This window comes from Peromyscus leucopus, chromosome 6 (genome assembly GCF_004664715.2).
Source record: "Peromyscus leucopus breed LL Stock chromosome 6, UCI_PerLeu_2.1, whole genome shotgun sequence".
Taxonomy (NCBI): Eukaryota; Metazoa; Chordata; class Mammalia; order Rodentia; family Cricetidae; genus Peromyscus; species Peromyscus leucopus.
The window spans coordinates 87,513,877-87,533,353 of NC_051068.1; the positions used below are offsets into that span (position 1 = coordinate 87,513,877).

The 19,477-nt window shown below is 38.8% G+C and overlaps 1 protein-coding gene across 2 annotated transcripts in view; it reads right to left on the minus strand.

The window, feature by feature from the left end:
- LOC114711014 (alpha-amylase 1) overlaps window positions 1-18,766 on the minus strand; it is a 53,547-nt gene extending 34,781 nt beyond the window's left edge. For both annotated transcript variants that reach the window (XM_037207023.1, XM_037207022.1), the window contains exons 1-2: window positions 18,726-18,766; window positions 2,204-2,283 (exon numbers count right to left, since the gene is read on the minus strand). The gene's annotated coding sequence lies outside the window, so the exon portion shown is untranslated. The remainder of the gene's footprint in view (window positions 1-2,203; window positions 2,284-18,725) is intronic.
- Between the last annotated feature and the right edge of the window lie 711 nt (window positions 18,767-19,477).

The window sequence follows — 19,477 nt, forward strand, 5'->3', positions numbered from 1 at the left end:
AAAAATACCTACTCTGGAAAGAAACTGCCAGGAAACTAGGAAAGGTAGAAAACTAGTACAATTTGATAAAGAAAACAGAAAAGAATAATGAGGTACAGCTAGCACCATTTTTGATAGATAGACACTTTAAGCTTTCCTAAATGTTTCTCAGAGTTTCTTTCCAGAACTATATAGAAGGTTCTAGTTAAGAGAAGAAAAAAAATAATGAAAGGTGTAAAGATGGAAAGAAAAGAAATGTATTTGCAGTTGATACAATTGTTAGGTTATAAAATTTGTTAAAGTGATAAAGAAGGAAAGGGGAAACAAACAGGTAATTATAGTAAGCTTACAGGACCTGTTAATATACAAATATCAGCTGCTTTCTTATATACCAACAGTGTTAACTTTGGATTTTAATTGTTTTAATTAGCATTATTTTGTAACTAGCTTAAGGCTGAAATGTATTTGATTTTTTTATTGAATTTCATACAAAAATACAAAACATTTTAATAATGTGGCATTCCTTTCTTTCCCTTACAATTCCTACCATGACCCTCACATCTATCATACCAGAAGTAAGTACATCAACCATGAGACATATAGAAATAAATCAAGGCCAAGTGGTTTTTTGTTCTGTTTTGTTTTGTTTTAGTTTCCTGCATGAAGGAATAAGTTGGGAGAGGAATAATTTTGGCTGTTTTGAATACCTCAATGACTTTTGGGTAATAGTGGTTGTCTCTGATTGGCACCTAAACATAAACAGTTTGGATGGGCATGAAGTTACAAGACTGTAACAGTTCTATAAGGAGGTGGCTGGGTATTTTGACTGAACTACTTAAAAGCAGGACTGGCCAGGCCCTCAAAACTAGATCAAGATGACATTCATGAAAAGTATATTATGACAGTCTTATGCTTTATATCACTATGTGACATTCTATACATATAATGTACCATCATATGTTTATCCAATCACATGTTGGTAGAATTTGAGTTGTTTTCATTTTGAACAAAGCTGTTAAGAAAAAATATGAACAATGCTTTCCACAAATAATTTTTATATCATATGTGTTAATATCTAGAAAAAAGATTGTTTATATTGTATATGCATAGACATTACAAATGCTTGCCCATTTTTCAAATACTTGCCCAAACTGAGAGTAACATTTAATACTCCAAGCTATCAAATAACAATGAAGCTTTCTCATGTTATTCATAACATTTGACATTGCCAGTCTTGAAATTTAAAATGCCATTCTACTGTATCTTATTAAGGCCTTGATTTTATTTAGATAACCTTTGAAATTGGACATCTTGTTCCTGAAACGTTTAATAATTCTCACTATATGAGTCTATTTAATACATTTATTGCTAATTATTTTATATTTCTAATACTACCATGAAAGGTATATTTAGTCACTTTCTCATTTCTAGTATATAAATATAAAACTTTCGTTATGTCATTGCTAAATTCATTAGTTACAACAGGGTTTTGTGGCCTTCTTTAGGATTTTCTACATAGATCCTAATAATCCATGAGCATGGCAGGAATGGAAGATTTTTCCATCACAAGGTATCCTCCTCAATTTCTTCAAAGACTTGAAGTTTTTGTCATAAATCTTTCACTTGCTTGGTTAGAGTTACCCCAAGATATTGTATATTACTTGTGGTTATTGTGAAGAATGTTGTTTCTTTGATTTCTTTCTTAGTCCATTTGTTATTTGAATATAGGAGGGTTATTTATTTTGTGAGTTAATCTTGTATCCAGCAGCTTGGGGATATTGGAGGCATGCAAAGAGAGTGGAGCACTTCCATGGGCAAGCAGTCTCCTGGACTTCTGGCAGCTTCCACAGTCTTTGGTAGAGCAGAAGGTCTCTGCCTGAGTTCACCCATCTATCTGTTCACCTATCTGCTCTTTTGGCTAGTGCAGCCTGCACTTGAGCAGGGAATGTCAGTCCGAGTTGGGGTCAGGGACACAGCGGAGTGGAGTGTGGAGTGGTGGTGAAGGATTATATATGTGGGAAGCATGGAAGTGGGAAGTTCTGAGGGCGGGCGTCCTACTTGTTCTTGTAGCTGACATGGCCTGCACTTGAACAGGGTATGTCTGCCCAAGTTTGGGGCTGGTCCAGGGCAGCATGGATGGGAAGTTGGGAGGGAAGAGATGGCAGCAGATTGAGTCTGGGGGAATCAAGCAGAAGTGGGAGAGTTCTGTGGCTGGGTGGCCTACCTGTTCTTCTGGCTGTTATGGCCTGATGACACACCTCATCTTGATCGACTCCATTTACTACTCCACAGGAGAAGTGTTGTCTTTACCGAAAAAAAAAAAAAAAAAAAAAAATGAGTCCATCTGAGCAGGTGACCAAAGTCTCACAACAGAGAGCAATTTTTTTTTTTTAAACAGGGAGCATCTTAAGACAGGATCATAAGCGTTCAGTTCCTGGATTCCTGGTGAACTCAGAGAATTCTAAAGACTAGATTTGTTCTCTGACTCCATTGGCTTTCCTTGCCCCATGAGCTTCCATCTCATGCAAAAAGAGAAGGCAAGGGACCAAGATGGCTCCAGGAACTCAGAGTCTGAGAAGGTGAGTCTGGAGAAATCCCCTACTCAGCTTAAGATGAGGGTAACACCTCGAAGTCCCTTGCCCCATGAGGTGAGTCACAGGCCTTCTGAGACCAAGTCCTTGGGCCTGATGAGCCAGACTACAGCTGCCCCAGCTAGAGCCCTGGCCCGTCAACCCCACCACCAAAGCTCCACAGAGTCCCCGTTCTTGTATGCATGTGTGCAGGTGGATGGACCTACGGTTGGTAAAAGAAATAAAGTGGAAGGGACTCAGGGGACCCAGGAGGACTGGGGCTTTCCCCAGTGTATTATTACAGCTCAATTTTAAGCAGCACTGGTGGTCTGAGGTGGTCTGGATGAGAGGAAAGGCCCATAGGGTAGCTTCAAGGGCCAGTGCCCTGACCACTTGGAGGGGCAGAGGCTTTGATCCCAGGGTTTGAGACTCTAAAAATAATACTCCAGGCCCAGGTACCCAGGGTACCCATGCAAATGCTGCTGGCTGAGAAGGTGGACCTGCCAAGCCCCACAGCAGACACGCCTCTGCTGCAGTGGGCTGTGGCGGGCTTACAGCTAGATGGCCTACATTTAATTACTTCAGATTTATCCCCCTTCTTTGAGGGCAATGAGAGCCCCCAAAGGCAGCCTGGGAGCCCTTCAATAACCCTGAAATGCTGTCAGAGCCAATGGAGGAGCAGGTAGAAGCCATCCCATCCCTGGGCTGGGGCTTCCTTCTCATTCCTCAGGTTACAGGCCTTTCCAGACCGGGATTTACAACCCTGAAGCCTATTGAAGCCAAACAGGCCCCTAGAAAGGATCCCAGGAACTGATTCAAGAGAATGAGGGTACCCAAAGCCAGCATGGCAGACCTGGAGAGAACAGGAACCCCACATGGAAATTGCTGGCTGCTGTGTTGGAGAGCGGCTTGCTCTGACTCCCTCCATGCAGGTGCACTGATATTGCCTGGGACTCTTACCTCGCTGCCTCCTTGCTCATCTTGCCACAAGGCTGTTTGTGAAGACTTTGTATATGCAGGTGTCCATGCACTTTATGTGTGTGGTCTCTGGAGATGGGGGTGCATTAACAAACAGATGTATGTATGAAAAGAAACCATTTTTCTCACTGCACCCCGGTACCAGGCTGGGCCTATATGCCTATAAATTAGAATTGCAGCCGTAGGTGGGGGTAGAGGGTCAGGGACACAGTTAAAGTTAGTAGGTTCCTAAGTTTATCATCAGATCTATATACTAAAATATGAGGAAGAAGGCGTGTTCCTTACTCATATTTTAGTATATAGATCTGATGATAAACTTAGGAATGCTGTACTTCATGTGGTCTGTGGCTTTGTTTTCTTGTAAGATGAGCATTGAGGAATGCAGATTTTTTTTTTTTTTTTGGTAAGATAGCCATTTTTTTTTATTTTACAACACCATTCAGTTCCACATAATAGCCACAGATTCCCCTGTTCTCCACCTCTTGTCTCCCTCCCACTCCCCCCAGCCCACCCCCCATTCTCACCTCCTCCAGATCAAGGTCTCCCCCGAGGACCAGGATCGACCTGGTAGACTCAGTCCAGGCAGGTCCAGTCCCCCCCCTCCCAGACCGAGCCAAGCGTCCCTGCATAAGTCCCAGGATTCAAACAGCCAACTCATGCAACGAGCCCAGGACCCGGCACCACCGCACAGCTGCCTCCCAAACAGATCAAGCCAAATGACTGTCTCACCCATTCAGAGGGCCTGATCCAGTTGGGGGCCCCTCAGCCTTTGGTTCATAGATCCTGTGCTTCCATTCATTTGGTTATTTGTCCCTGTGCTTTATCCAACCTTGGTTTCAACAATTCTCGCTCATATAAACCCTCCTCTTTCTCACTAATTAGACTCCCAGTGCTCCACCAGGGGCCCAGCCGTGGATGTCTGCATCCAGATTCCTCAGTCCTTGGATGGGGTTTATGGTACAACTATCAGGGTGTCTGGCCATCCCATCACCAGAGTAGGTCAGTTCCTGCCGTCTCTCGACCATTGCCAGCAGTCTTTTGCGGGGGTATCTTTGTGGATCTTCGTGGGCCTCCCTAGCTCTCTGAGGAATGCAGAATTTTAATTGTAACTTCACCAGTACTTCTATCTAGAGGCCTGCTGCCATTTTTGTTGCCAAGGAAGAATGGATTACAGTTTTGTCTGACAGATTGAAAAAGCGTGGTGTATTCTTGGTTATCAAAATACTCCTGTAGCATGGGGTTTTTAGTTGGTGAATATTCGCAATGTGGGGGAAAGCATGGTACATACTGTATAATCTCAGTTCCCTAAATGTGTGTACACTTGCAGTGCCTAGAAGGGCACGTTAAGCTGAGCTGCTTGTGACTGGGGGGCTGTTCTTGGCTTCTTGTGTTGTGTTTCCTGCAATGCACATACTACAAATAAATGCTTCTTTTAAAAGCTTAAAAAAAAAATAAAGTTAGTAGGTTCCAGATCCCTGTTCTTGCCAGCCCACTGAATAAGTCTAGGACAGTAAAAGAGAGTTCATATAGTGAGAAATGGGGCTGGTGGTGTTTGCTGTTTTATTTTTGTTTTTGTTGTTGTTATTGAGACAATGTCTCAAAGACACTTGTCTCAAGACACGTCTGGCCTAGTACTTGCATAGCTCTTTCTAGCCTATATTCATAGCAATCTTCCTGCCTCAATCTCCCAAATGCTAGGATTACAGAAATGCACTACTATGCCTAGCTGCTGATGTTTAACAGAAAGACAACTACTGTAGATTCAGAGGGATGGGAGGGAAGAGAAGCAGGAGTGAGTGGAAAGAGATGTTAGAGACAGGAAGAGCTTGAGAAAGCACTCAGATGTCCATAGAGTGCAGTCGAATTGACCCCACATGGGGTCAATGGGAACAGCAGGATGTGCACAGGGTAGAGAAGAGGTCCAAGAAGGAACGCGGAAAGGACAGGAGAAGGGAAGGTGACCCAGGAAAGGAAGGGAGCCAGAGTGGGAGGTGACCAGCAAGGAGGACCATCTGTTCCAGAGGGCACCACGACCTGGGTTTGGCAACTGTTTCCAACATAGCCACATCTGTGAGTGGCAGCTCACTTGGCAGCAGGATCCAGGGCAGCCTGCCCTCTGGCCACTCCCCTGCCACAGATTGGCAGCCACCCAACCCCAGCCGAGAGCACAGGACTAATGAGTCAAGCCAGGCCAGGCATCCAGAAGCAAACTTGTCACCTCTGAGAGTGCGTGTGCACAGAGCAGGGGCTCAGTGTGCAGACATGTGTGAGCTGATGTATGTGAAAATGCACCTGGCAAAGTCCAGCTGGGACCACTGTAGAAATGTGACACCCTTCACATGCCTGGGGCTCCACGGGACATTTCTGTCTTGACTACTCTGTATCATTGTTAAGAGAGAAACTATTCCAGCTATTTCTTTCTACACCCCTAGCAGTTCCTCCACTTGGCTCTACAAAGTTTTCCCTTTGTGTCCTTGACTGTGTAGCATAGGATCTTTTGACAAGACTGGCTGGGATGGGCTGGACTGGGTCAACTCAGTTCTAGCAGCCTGAACCAGAAAGACCAGATCTGGTCCTGACAATGAAAGTGAACTTTAGCTCACTGCTTCAAACTAGACTATACTGTCAACCCTACTGTACTAGACAGGGGAATCTGTGTTTGTAAGTGTGCATGTTGGATGTGTCTGTGTCTCTAAGTGTCATGGATGTCATGAAGCATCCAGAAAAGTCAGATGTGGGGATTGCTCAGCCAAGGATCATGTGGACCCCAGGTGTCAGGAAGAGGCCCCTGTGACTATAATCCTACAATTCCCATACTTTACTAGCTCAAATGTATTCTCCTCCATGAAGCTTCTTTAAGCCATAGCTAGAAATGAGCACTCTTCCTCCGTGCTCTGCTAGGATGAACAGAATACAGCAATTGTTTATTGTCGTTGATTTTTATGCATGCAGACATGCAATGACATAGTAACACCTTGTGCAGGGAGGTCTAGGAGTCCCTGTGATCTTCACCTCCTGGTGTTCATGATTTTGTATAATGGCCCCCATCTTTAAATGTAGGTAATGGCTCTGACTTGCTTCTGATAGAATCTGGAAAAGGGGATAAGACGCCTCATGACATCAGGTTGGGTAGAGCTTAGTCTATTTCCTTCTAAATTCAGATGGTGATTCTTTCAGATGGTGATTTCATGACCATTATGGCAAGGAGCATAGCAGCAGACAGGCAGGCATAGCCCCAGAACAGTAGTAGCTAAGAGCTTACATCCTGATCCACAAGTTGGAGAGAGGCAGAGAAAGAGATTTGGGGAGGGTAAGAGCTTTTGACATCTCAAAGCCCACCTCCAGTGACACACTTCCTCCAACAATGACATACCTCCTAATTTTTTTTTTTTTTTTTTTTTTTGAGTCAGAGTTTTTCTGTGTAGCTTTGCGCCTTTCCTGGAACTCGCTTTGTAGACCAGGCTGGCCTTGAACTCACAGAGACCCGCCGGCCCCTGCCTCCCCAGTGCTGGGATTAAAGGTATACTCTGCCACCGCCACCACCACCCAGCACCTCCTAATTTTTTTCAAACAGTTCCACCAACTAAAAATCAATCATACGAACATGTGAGCCGATAGGAATCATTCTCACATTCTCATTCAAACCACCACAGTGGTCCTTGGCTCTTGCAGTGAACATTGTGAGTCCAAATGAAAATTTTTTATTTAAACTCTACATGTGTATTTATACAAACTTACATGTATTATGGGGCTTTAAAATGTAGTTAATAATATGGTTTCATATGACTTTTGCAGATATCATTATGGTTATTCTACCATCTCCCTCCCCATACTTTTCTCCCATCTCACTCCCTAATTTAGAATCCTGCTTTTTTTCTATTTCACCAATCAGATAATTTGTACCCTGCTATTATTCTTCTCTATTGATCCCACAACCACTCACCCTGGCAGTGGTCTCATTTCCTGGTTTCTGCAATTACTCCATTATATGTACTCATATCTAAAGATTTAAAGCTAGGAGACTCCAAAGAGAGAATATGTGACATATGTCTTTCTGGGTCCATGTTACCTCACACAATATGGTCTGTTCTAGTCCCATTCATTTACCTGCAAATTACATGGTTTCATTTTTCTTCTAAGAGAATAGTATTCCATAGTATATATGCATACTCTCATTATCCACTCCTTGGTTCAAGGACATTTAGGTTATTTCCATTTGCTAGCAAATTTTGAATAGAGCAGCAATGACTATGGCTGAGCAAGTATCTGTGGTGTATGATATTGAGTCCTTTGGGCATGTGCCAAGTAGTAGTATACCTATACCTCAGTCATATAGTACATTTGTCTTCAGCTTTCTGAGAATTCTCCACACTGGCTTCCATAGTGACTGCACCAGTTTTCAATCCAACCAGCGATCATTGTGGGATAACTTTTCTCTCAACCATCTCTAGCATTTATTGTTGGCTGTTTTATTGGTCTTTGCCATGGTCACAGGGGTAAAATGAAATCTTAGAATTGTTTTGATTTAGCTGGGCAGTGGTGGCACATGCCTTTAATCCCAGCGCTCGGGAGGCAGAGGCAGGCGGATCTTTGTGAGTTTGAGGCCAGCCTGGTCTACCGAGCGAGATCCAGTAAAGGCACAAAGATACACGGAGAAACCCTGTCTCGAAAAAAACCAAAAAAAAAACAAAACAAAACAAACCAGAATTGTTTTGATTTGCATATTCCTAATTCCTAATTGTTAAGGCTGATGAACATTTTTTTGAGATATTTCTTAGACTCGGTTTTTCTTTTGAGAACTCTCTTTGGGTCCCAAGCCCATTTTCAATAGCTCATTTGATTTTTGTTGTTTTATGAGTTTTATAGTCTGGATAGTAATCTTTTGTCTGACATGTAGCTGGCAAAGATCCTCTCCCATCGTGTGGGCTTTCTTCTCTTCACCCAGTTGATATGTTTTGTTTAGCTGTATGTACACATTTTTAGTTTTATAAAGCCTTAATTCTTGGCCAAATGTAGTCCTATTTAGAAAATCGTTTTCTACATCTCTATCATGAAGGGAACCGCCTATGCTTTCTTCTAACAGTTTTAGTGTTCCCTGTTTGTTTTAGGTCTCTGATCCATTTGGAGTCACTTTCTAGCGAGGTGACAGATATGGGTCTCATTTCATTTCTCTCCATGTAGACATCCAGTTTTCTCACCATCACTTAAACACTTTCTCTGCTCCAGCTTTTAAATATTAAATGTCTGAAGTTATGTGTACTCATGTTTGAGTCTTTGATCCCCTCCCCCCCCCATGGCCTAAATGTCTGTTTTTGTGCCAGTATCATAGTTTTTATTACTATAGCTCTGTAAAATATCTTCAAATCTGGAATGTAATCCCTATAGAATTTTCATTTTTGTTCAGTATTGTTCCAGCTATCTCATCTTTGTGTTTTCATATGAATATTAAGATACCTTTTTTCTATATCAGTGAAGGAAGATGGAGTTTTTGGTTGAGGTTTATTGGGTCTGTAATTAACTTATAGCTATTTTCAAAATATCCATAATACCCCTTGAGCATTGGGTGTCTTTCCATTTTCTAGTGTCTTTATCTTCTTCATAGATTTGAAAGTTTTATTGTAGAGGTTCTTCACTTTCTTGGCTATGTTTATTCTTATTTTATTGTCTTTGTGGCTTCTGTGAATGGGAGTGTGTTCATGATCTTGTCTATATGTTAGTTGGTGGTGTATAGAAAAGCTGCTGATTTGTTCAGATTGATTCTGTATCCTGTCTCACTGCTGAATTTACCCTGGGAGTTTTTACATAGAACTTGAGGTATCTTGATTGTAGAGTATCATGCCTTCTGCAAAGAGCAAGTTTGATTCTTGTTTCCCTACATGTATTTCCTTTAATTTCCTTCTCTTGCCTTATTGCCTCAGCTAGTACTTAGAAGCACAACATTGAAGAGGAGCGGGGATAGTGGAAATTCCTATTTGGTTTTTGACATCTATTGGGTTGCTTCAAGCTTTTCTTCATTTAAGATGATGTTTTTATTATGTTGAGGTATATTCCATCCAATTTCACATTTTCTAGGATTTTTTTTTATCATGAAAGCCTACTGAATTTTGTCAAAAGCTGTATGTGTGTGTGCTTATGATCATCTGATTTTTGTCTTAATTCCATTTACATGGTTTACTACATTATTGACTTGAGTACAGTGAGTCATCCCTATAAGGATAAAACCAACTTGGTCATAGTGTATAAACTTCTGCAGGCATGTCTGTATTCTATTGCATGTATTTTATTGAGCATTTTTAAGTCTATGGTCCTCAGGGATATTGGCCTGATATCAAGGTGAACACCCTTTTAGGAGTTTGGGAGTACTTTTTCTGGTTTCTTTGTATAGTCTACAAAGGACGGCTATAGATCTTCCTTGACAATATGGTGGAATTCTGTTGTAAATCTATCTGGCCCTGGATATTTTTAGCTGAAAGGCTTTTTATTACTGTTTCAATCTCATTTATTGAAAGGTATGTTTAGGCTGTTGACTTCATCTGTTTAATTTTGGTCATTTCACTGAATCTAGAAATTCACCCATTTCACCACCCTCAGTTTAATGGAGAACAGGTTTTTAAAACACTGCCTTGTAATATTCTGAATTTCTTTGGTATCTGTTGTAATAATTCTTTATTCATTTTTAATCTGTTAACTAGTGTCCTCTCTTTCTTTTGGTTAGCTGTGCCAAGGGTCTGTCAGTTTTGTTTATCCTATCAAAGGACCAGATCTTAGGTTATTGAATCTTTGTATTGTTTACTTTTTTCCAATTTCTCTAACTTCTGCTCTGATTTTTAATATTTCTTGTCATCAACTGGGTTTGGATTTGAGTTGTAATTGTTTTTTCAAATTTTTTTTAGTTCTACAGCATGTATTTACAAATTTCCTAATTTCTTAATGTAAACACATAGAGCTATAAATTTCCCTCATAAGACTGCTTTCAATGTGTTCTGTTATGTTTTCATTCATTCAGTTCCAGGAAATCTTTGCTTTCTGGATTTCTTGTTTTACACTCATCATTCCATAATGATTTCTTTAATCTCCATTAGTGTATTTACTACAGATTTGTTTGGTGTCCATTTGTTTAACTGCACAGTGGCCAGATGAGTTACAAGGAATCATTTCAAGCTCTTTGAATTTGTAGCAGTTTGTGTCCCAGGATGTAGAATATTTTAGAAAAGCTTCTATGTGTTGCTGGGTAGAATGTATATTCTTTGGTGTTTGAATAGAATATTTTGTAGATATCTGTTAAGTCCACTTGACTTTTATCAATTAACTGATGTATTTATTTATCCACATGACCTATTGGACAAAGTAGGTAATTGAAATCACCTGCTATTAATGGGTTGATATTAATCTGTCTTTCCATTCAGTTGTATATTTTTAATGAAATTGGGCACCCCAGAGTTTGATGCAAATATGTTTAGGACAGTAGTATCTTCTCAATTAACTGCTCCCTTAATTAGACTGAAATGTCCCTCTCCTTTCTGATTAGTTTTAGTTTGATGTCCTTTTTCCCCCCAGATATTAGGATAACAACACCAACTTGCTTCCCAGTCCCATTTGATTAGAGTACTTTCATCCATCCTTTCACTCTAAGGTGGTGCCTATCTTTAAAGCTGTGGTTCTTGTAGAAGGAATCCAGGTGGATTTTTCTGTCATTCCTTATAGATTTTGGGTCAATACAAAATATTCTATGAAGCTTAGCAGTTGGGGAGTATTAGAGAAATAATAGTGATTCTTTTTGGTAAACCCCTTTAGCAACATAACTGCTTGCTTTTCCTGAATTTAAAGTGGGACACTGCTTTCAATGTTCCCAGAAATGACATATTTTCTATAATATAATTACTTTGTAAAGTTTGTCACACACAGACACTCACAGACATAATATATATGTCATATAATAAGTAGCAGTAGTAACAAAAGTTTTAAATGTTTATGTGGACATTTCTGCTAAACAGTACTGTTAAGTTGGTGTTTATACTGTTAACATGGAATTCAAGGTTCAGAGATGTATGAAAGGCAAGAATTAAGACCAAAAATTGCATTAACAGCTGCAGATACAGGCAAAATGTTCCAATTAATATCAATAGTAACAACAAATATCCTCAAATGGGCTTACAGAAATAAAAATCAGTGATGAGCTTGGCTTTCCACCCAAACTGAAGACACTTCATACATAAAATAAATGACAGATTTAGAAAAATCATTGAAAGGCATTCTCAAAGGAGATTACTTTAAGGGAGAAAATTACATGTTTTAATGTCTGCTAATAGCTTGGTATCTAATAACAAAGATACTCAAGGTGGATCAAAGTTTATCATGAGAAATTCTATACTATTTATCACAAGGATATACACACATCACAAAGGGTATAAACAGGACAAATACTTTATTATGAAAATTTCATACAGTAAAATCTGTTGTCTGATGTAAAGATCTATAGTTTTTAGAAAGTACCTTTTTAAATAGAACCACAATACAGAATAAAGTTACGGTATCCTAAACTCTCACATTATTTTGTACTCAACTTGTTCATCTACTTTTGAATTCTGACTAGTTGTGCCCTGTGTATCCTAGAGTTTGCCTTCACATTGTTTTTTTGAAAATGTTGTCACAGTAAGTTTCAAGCTTGTTGTCTTTATAGTTATTTCTCAATTGCATGTAATATTAACATTTGGGTGCTAACCTGCACCCATTAGTCCTTGAATTAAGTGTCTATTCAAATTTGTTCCTCATTTTTGTATGTTGCCCATTGTTTTAGATACAATTGCCATTAAGATATGCTTTTACAAAAATGTTTCTCTATCAATTGTCTCTTTATTAAGTGCTTTTGCAATGCAGAATTCTGTCTGAAATCCAGCCCTTAAATGAATCCAACAAGTGGTGGTATATAAATTCATTGCTTAACTGTAGTCAGTGATTTTATCTTATGTTTTTAATTTTTAGTTTTCCATTCTACAATAGGCACATCTTGAATGTTTCTGTAAGAATATATAGTTTTTAAATGGTGTTCAAATATTCTATTTTGTGCACAGATATATTTAAAAAAACACCAAGACACTAATTTATGCCTACTGAATTGGCAATTCACTGTGTCAAAGTTCACTGAATTTATGTGGAATGAGTCCCTAGAATTTTGTTCAATTATTTTTGTCTTTTATTCTGGAAAAAAAAAAAAAAAACACAAACTCATGTTGATGAGTTTTGAAGTCTTGGGTTTATGGAGAAGTTGTCAAATACGAATTCTGTATTTCTGCTGTTTTTACAAAGTTATTTTGTCAGCATAAAAACAGTATCTGTGATATTTGAATGAGAATGAATCAGAGGAAAAACAGATATCCTAAAGTCTTCTGAATAATGTATATAGTATATCAATAAACCATGTTAGGTTTGCAGTATTTAGGTCAAGCACATTTTGGTAATTTACTAATTACTTATTGAAATGATACTTTAAAATAAAACTCAATTTTAATAGCTTTTTGTTAATAAACACTAGCTTTCAAATCTAGCAACTTTGCTTAACACTCTGTGAGAGCCATTTTGCTATTTCTTAAATTTTCTGTCAATTATCATGGCAACATGCAATGTGAACAGCTTCATTTCCTCATGCCTAATATTCATGCCATTATTATTATTATCCTGCCTATGTTAGTAAGACTTGAATAGGAATGGTGATTCTGTGAAGATTTGCCTTGTTCTTAATTTCAGATGAAGACATTCACTAAGTTCTTCAGCATTAAGAAAAGTTGAAGCTGGTAAACATCTCTTCTTGGTTTCCTAAATTTTTATTAGACATAAATGTCAATCTTTTCTGTTTCCATCATTTTATGTTGTTATTATTAGCAATACTAATTTTTAAAAGCTGAACAAGTCCTGCATCTCCCAAAATAAATACCACATGGCTGAACTGATGGCCATAAAACAATCACATCACCTTCCCTCCACTCGCATCAATTCCAGCTACCCTCCAATGCCCCCTCCCACTCTTAAGTTGCCTATATTATCATTACATCATATATACCTGTTAAGTTAAGCACGTGTCTTCACTAAATTACTGAGATGTTCAAAATATTATCTTTTCACAATTTGGTGAATATTTGAGAGATTTAATGATACTATGTTGGTCACTGGTCTTTTATCTCAGCAGTGTGGGTAGGACAGAAGATTAATTGCATTAATCTTTTCTCTGAAGCAGGTTTGTGGATTTATTATTTTCTTCTACCTGTTTACTCCATCTAAAAGCTTCTGAAAGTACAAAGCTATTAAATTAGCCTTCCCTTCTAAAATCAGTAACCTTTATACACTCCTTTAATTATATCTCATAATTAAGTTTCTCATTTCCAATCTATTAAAACACTTGATTTCCTCAGAGAATCTTGCTTTGACCCATGTTGAGTAATGTTAATATTCATAAATTTGAAGAATTTTCAAATTTTTATGTTGTTGAAGCTTTCAGTTATAATAGAAGAATATACATTGCATGATCTTTTTTAGATTGTAAACTCGTTTAGTTTTTCTTTCATGTGTTTTGTCCTAGAGTGTAGAGGGAGAAAAATCTGTGCATGCTCTGTCCGTGCACAGTATAGAAATAGACATACAGCATATTGTGTTTGGAATATTTTGTCATGGACATTTCATGAGTTATTTAGTAAAATTTAAGGTTGGCCAGGACTTCAAGATCCTCTTGCCTCTATTTTGAGAGTACTGAGGTAACAGGGTACAAGCTGTTACCAATTTTAGTTCCCTGTTTCTTTTAAGGAAAGAATAAACTATTCACCCTCAAACTTTCTACTAGGAAGCCAGAGAAATGGTTCAGTAAGAGTGCTTTCTTCGAAGCCCAAAAAAGCTAAATTTGAACTCTGGTACCAACATGGTAGCAAAGAGGTGTGTGCACCCACATACCCACATAAATACATACCACACTCTCACAATCTAAATGTAATTTAAAAATTAAAAGATTACAAAGTTGATAGAATCATTTCCACATCGTATATAATGCTGTATTACTTGATACTATTAATGTGAGCAATGTACGGTGATGGAGCCCATTTGGGTTTCCTCGTGGCTTTACCCAGCAGGTCAGCATAGAGGATGACTGGACCGAGGACGTGAGTGCAGGTATCTGAGATGGTCTGCACTTGGCTGTGCTGGGTGGAGGTCCTTTGCTCCACCCCTTGGCATTCCTTTAAATACCCTAGCACAGAGACAGTTGGGGCCTAATAGATTCAGATCCAGGCTCTCTCGAGGCTAGCCTGTATTTTCTGTTTCTCTCCCCTCTATCCTTCTAATATTTCCTGCTGCTACTACTCACGAGTACTCTGGGGAAATGTGCAGGTGAGGGATGGTCCCCCACAGTAAGGTAGCATCTTACATAGCAATCTTTTTCTAAGTTCTAGAATATCACATGCAAGTGCTCAGTTTCTTCTAGCCTTTAAATTTTCAAAGATCTTGGTAAAAACCATCCCTTTCTTTTTTAAGATGCATTAATATCTTTTGATCTTAGTTTCTTAAGTGTTTCTTTTACAAAACTTTCCAAGAAACAGCAACTTCCAGGCTAATATGTACAAAAATAACTTAATTAGGATTATACAATTCCACTAGAGACAGTAAATTTACATTCTTGGGGGAGTGACTGTTCCCTTAACCTTTAATCTCGACTAGATCATCACACAGCAGCCTGACCATCAGGCCATGTGTGGTATAAATGGGAAAAGATATGCAATTGAGCGTTATACAATGAACACCAAGGTAAGACATATGCATATGCTTTCATACACCTCCTAGGCAGTTTTCTGCTTAATTTTTAGTGCTATACTTTCCCTGTGTAGAACAAATTCCCCTTGTCATGTATTTAAGAGAAAACTTCCCCTTTGTAGTGTCATTATTTGACCTCCACTTAACTAGTTATAATGCCTAGTTCTTCCACTAAATAGTAAGGGACTTGGTTAAAGTAACAGAGTATTCATTTGTGGTGATACTTTATTTGTGCTGAAATGTGACATTTTATTTGTATGTTAATAAATAAAGTTGCCTGGAGATCAGAGGACAAAGTGAGCCATAAACATGGCAGGTGGTGGTAGCCCACGCCCTTAATCCAATCACATGGCAAGCAGAGTCTCAGTGTGGTCAAGGACACAGTCAAACATGGTGACATAGGTCTTTCTTTAATCCCAGTATCAACCAGAGACCTGGAGGTCTGTACAGACAGTGACAAGGAAGTCATGTGGCTGGGTTTAGAGCCAATGAGAAGGCAGAACAGGAAGGCAATAAAAGCTCAGTTTAGACAGAAGCTTGCTCTGTGGAAGCTTCTGCATGGTGGTAAGCTAAGGCTAGTCGTGGCTATTGGCTCTGATCTCTTTGGCTATTACCTCTGTATTTGGCTTGGTGTTTCTTATTTAATAAGACTGTTTAGAAATTTGTCTACATTCATTTTCTACAGATTCAAATGACATTTTCACTACTTCTCTTCTGTGACAACTCTAGTTTTGGTTCACAGATAATGACAATAAACTGTCATAAGGATGACTCAGCATAATGGAAGGCAACTCTTGACTTAGTTCTATCCAGGAGAAAAAAAGGTTCGTGTAGTAGTCTAGGCATTTTTATGCCTAAGAAACTTGGGCAGCATGTTCCAGAGATGAGGTGAGCATAAGGTTCAAATTTTATTTATTTCTCTTACACTGTGTGGTGGTTTCAATGAAAATGGATTCCACAGGCTCAGGGAATGGCATTATTTGAAATTTTAGGACATGTGGCCTTATTGCAGTAGGTGTAGCCTTGGTGGAGGAAGTATGTCACTGGGGGTAGGCTTTGAGGTTCCAAATGCTCAACCAGGCCCAGTGGCTCACTTTTTCTGCTGCCTGCCAGTCCAAATGTAAAACTCTCAACTCCTTCTCCAGCAAGCACCATGTCTGTCTGCATAAAAACATGCTTCCCACCAAGCTTCAGAGCACTAACCCTCTGAACTGGTAAGCTAGCCCCAATTAAATGTTTTCCTTTTTAAGTATTGCCATGGTCATGGTTTCTCTTCATAGTATTAGAACCCTAAGACCTGCATACATGCTTTCTTAAACTTGTCAAATAACCCAAAGCTCTAGATGAGGAAAGGGAGGTTAAAAAAAAATATAGAGGGCATCTCAGAGATAATTAAATTGGAAGGAAGACTAAGGAATTTTCGAACACTTTGTGATCGTTAACCAATTTACAACTGAGTTAGTTTGATACTAGTTTTGACATGTTTTAGTTCTTCCTGTAAGAGGTTAACATTAGTGGCTTGTTCTCTGGTGTGATAATGTTAAAGTGATAGAATCTTTTATGAAATGGAGCATGGTGCTAAGTGGTTGGGTCTCTAAGAATATATCCTCAGAAAGAATTATTTCTCATGGAACCCCAGTTAGTTCCCCCAAAATAATTGCTATAACAGGGCAAGAGCACTCCTTCAAAATCCATTCTCTGCTCTTCTGCCTCACTGCAATTTGTCCCTCTAACTACACATTCCAATGATGGTGATGCCATTTTACTATGGAACCCCATCAGAATCCAGTGGAAGTCAAAGCCAATCCTGGCTCCTCAGAGATATGTGCTAAAGAAACTTTACTCAATCTCAGATATTCCTTATATCTATGGAGAACAGATTAATAAGTTGATAGCATAACTAAAATCTCTTAATTAAATCTTACCGTTTTATGTTTATATTATATACTAACTTATGGTACTAACATTGTAGATACTATTATCCCTTTAGAAATGAGGCACAGAATAAAATAATTCTCCTCATGTTATAATTTAGGTTATAATGTAGTATTTAAATTCAAAGCATTTTATTCCTGATGCTACTACCTCCAGGACAGGTGGCATATGCTTGAGATCTCCACAGTGGAGACTGAGATAAAGGGCTATAACCTCAAGGAAAGCCTAGGTCCCACTCTTAGACCTTGTTTCAAACAAACAGAAAAAAAAAATAACAAAACCAAACACAATTATAATGTCTGTATTATTTAAGACTGAAACTTCCTATTACCATTGAAGGACATGAACACAAAATTAAGCTTATTTTAAAAACTCCTAATTTTATTTATTCTATTCCTACTTGTATCTCCTTTATTTCTAAATCCAACTTCTAGGAGAGAACCCTAAGCCATCTTCAGCTGTACCATTAATCTATATATAATTATGTTATTTTCTACAGTCTCAATCTTTTTTTTATGTGCATTTTGCCTTTGCATTTTGAGACAGGGTTTATCTGTGTAGCTCTGGCTGTCCTGGAACTCAATTTGTAGACCAGTGTTCTCAAACACAGAGATCCACCTGCCTCTGTCTCAGGAGTGCTGGGATTAAAGACCTGTGTCACCACCCAGCCTGTCTCAATCTCTTTTTCACTTTATTCCTTGGATTATCCTTCCTATGTTCAAGACCCTGGTTCTTCTTCAGTTTTTGTCATATTCATTTAGGAAAATCTCACCTTTGATTAAATTCACAACCTGAACCTGTATTCAAGGATAGCACTTAGGCAGAACACTCAATGCACTATTTTGAGAGGTTCTGTAAATTTTTAGAAGGAACTTACATGGAAAATATTGGTAACTGTGGGTTTTTCTTAAGAGCTGTGTCTTGCCATGTCCCTTTCAGGTTTGTCTCTTTAAGGTTTCGGTCTGCTGCAATGTAGCAATTCCTTCTAAATGGCCCTCAATCATGTTATATTGTCTTACCATAGCTCCAGAAATAATGGGAGTCAGAAACTACAGACTAAACTCTGAAACTTTAAGATAAAATAAATCTTTCCTTCTTTAAGAATGATATTCTCAGGCAATTGCCATGTAAACATCAAAAATTTAACATAATTAATGCCAATAAAAATGTAATATGGCTTAACAAACTAAAAATATCTAGGCTGAAAATTTGTCTTTCACAGCATTAGTATTAATGAGCTACTTGTGTTCCTCTTAAAACTATCTACTTATATGCAAGATCTATAATTCAGAAACAGTCCTTTCCTTTCTACAATGTTTCTTTCTTTAATCAGCCCCATTACCAAACCAATTTCCTTGCCAATCTTTGTTGCAGGAATCATAAAAGTTCTTATTAATAAAATCAAACCTGAGGCGAGTTATTGGGGTCCATGCTGGTAGATCAGAGAGACAGTACAAGCCACAGCTATCTCACCTCACCGGATCCTCAGATGGTCTTGTCTCCTCAGACTGGAGGCTTCTGAGTCCTCATCCCAATGGCTCTCAGCTGAACTGTGTTGCTCCAAAGCCTGAATGCTTAACCAGCCAAAATCTTAACCAGCCAAATGCTTAACCAGCCAAAAGCTTCTAGTTTCTGGTCCTCACGCCTTATATATCTTTTTGCTTTCTACCACTCCCTGGGATTAAAGGCTGGCTTTCTGGGATTAAAGGCGTGTCACCATGCTTGGCTATTTCCAATGTGGCCTTGAACTCACAGAGATCCAGAGGGATTTCTGTCTCTGGAATGCTAGGATTAAAGGTGTGAGTGCCACCATTTTCTAGCCTTTGTATCTAGTGGCTGTCTTGTTCTCTGACCCCAGATAAATTTACTAAGGTACACAATATTTTGGGGAACACAATACCACCACAAATCTTAAAAGCAAAAAAAAAAAAAAAACAAAAAAAACAAACCAAACTTGTTAACAAATGTCCCATTAAAAACCTATTTCCCTTGTCCACTTAAAAGACAGCTTTTGCCAGGCGGTAGTGGCACACACCTTTAAGCCCAGCACTCGGGAGGCAGAGGCAGGCGGATCTCTGTAAATTAGAGGCCAGCCTGGTCTACAAATCGAGTTCCAGGAAAGGTACAAAGTTACACAGAGAAATCCTGTCTCAAAAAACAACAACAAAAAAGGCAGCTTTTAAGAGTTATCTTCTGAGTGGATGATATAATAATAATGTATTTAT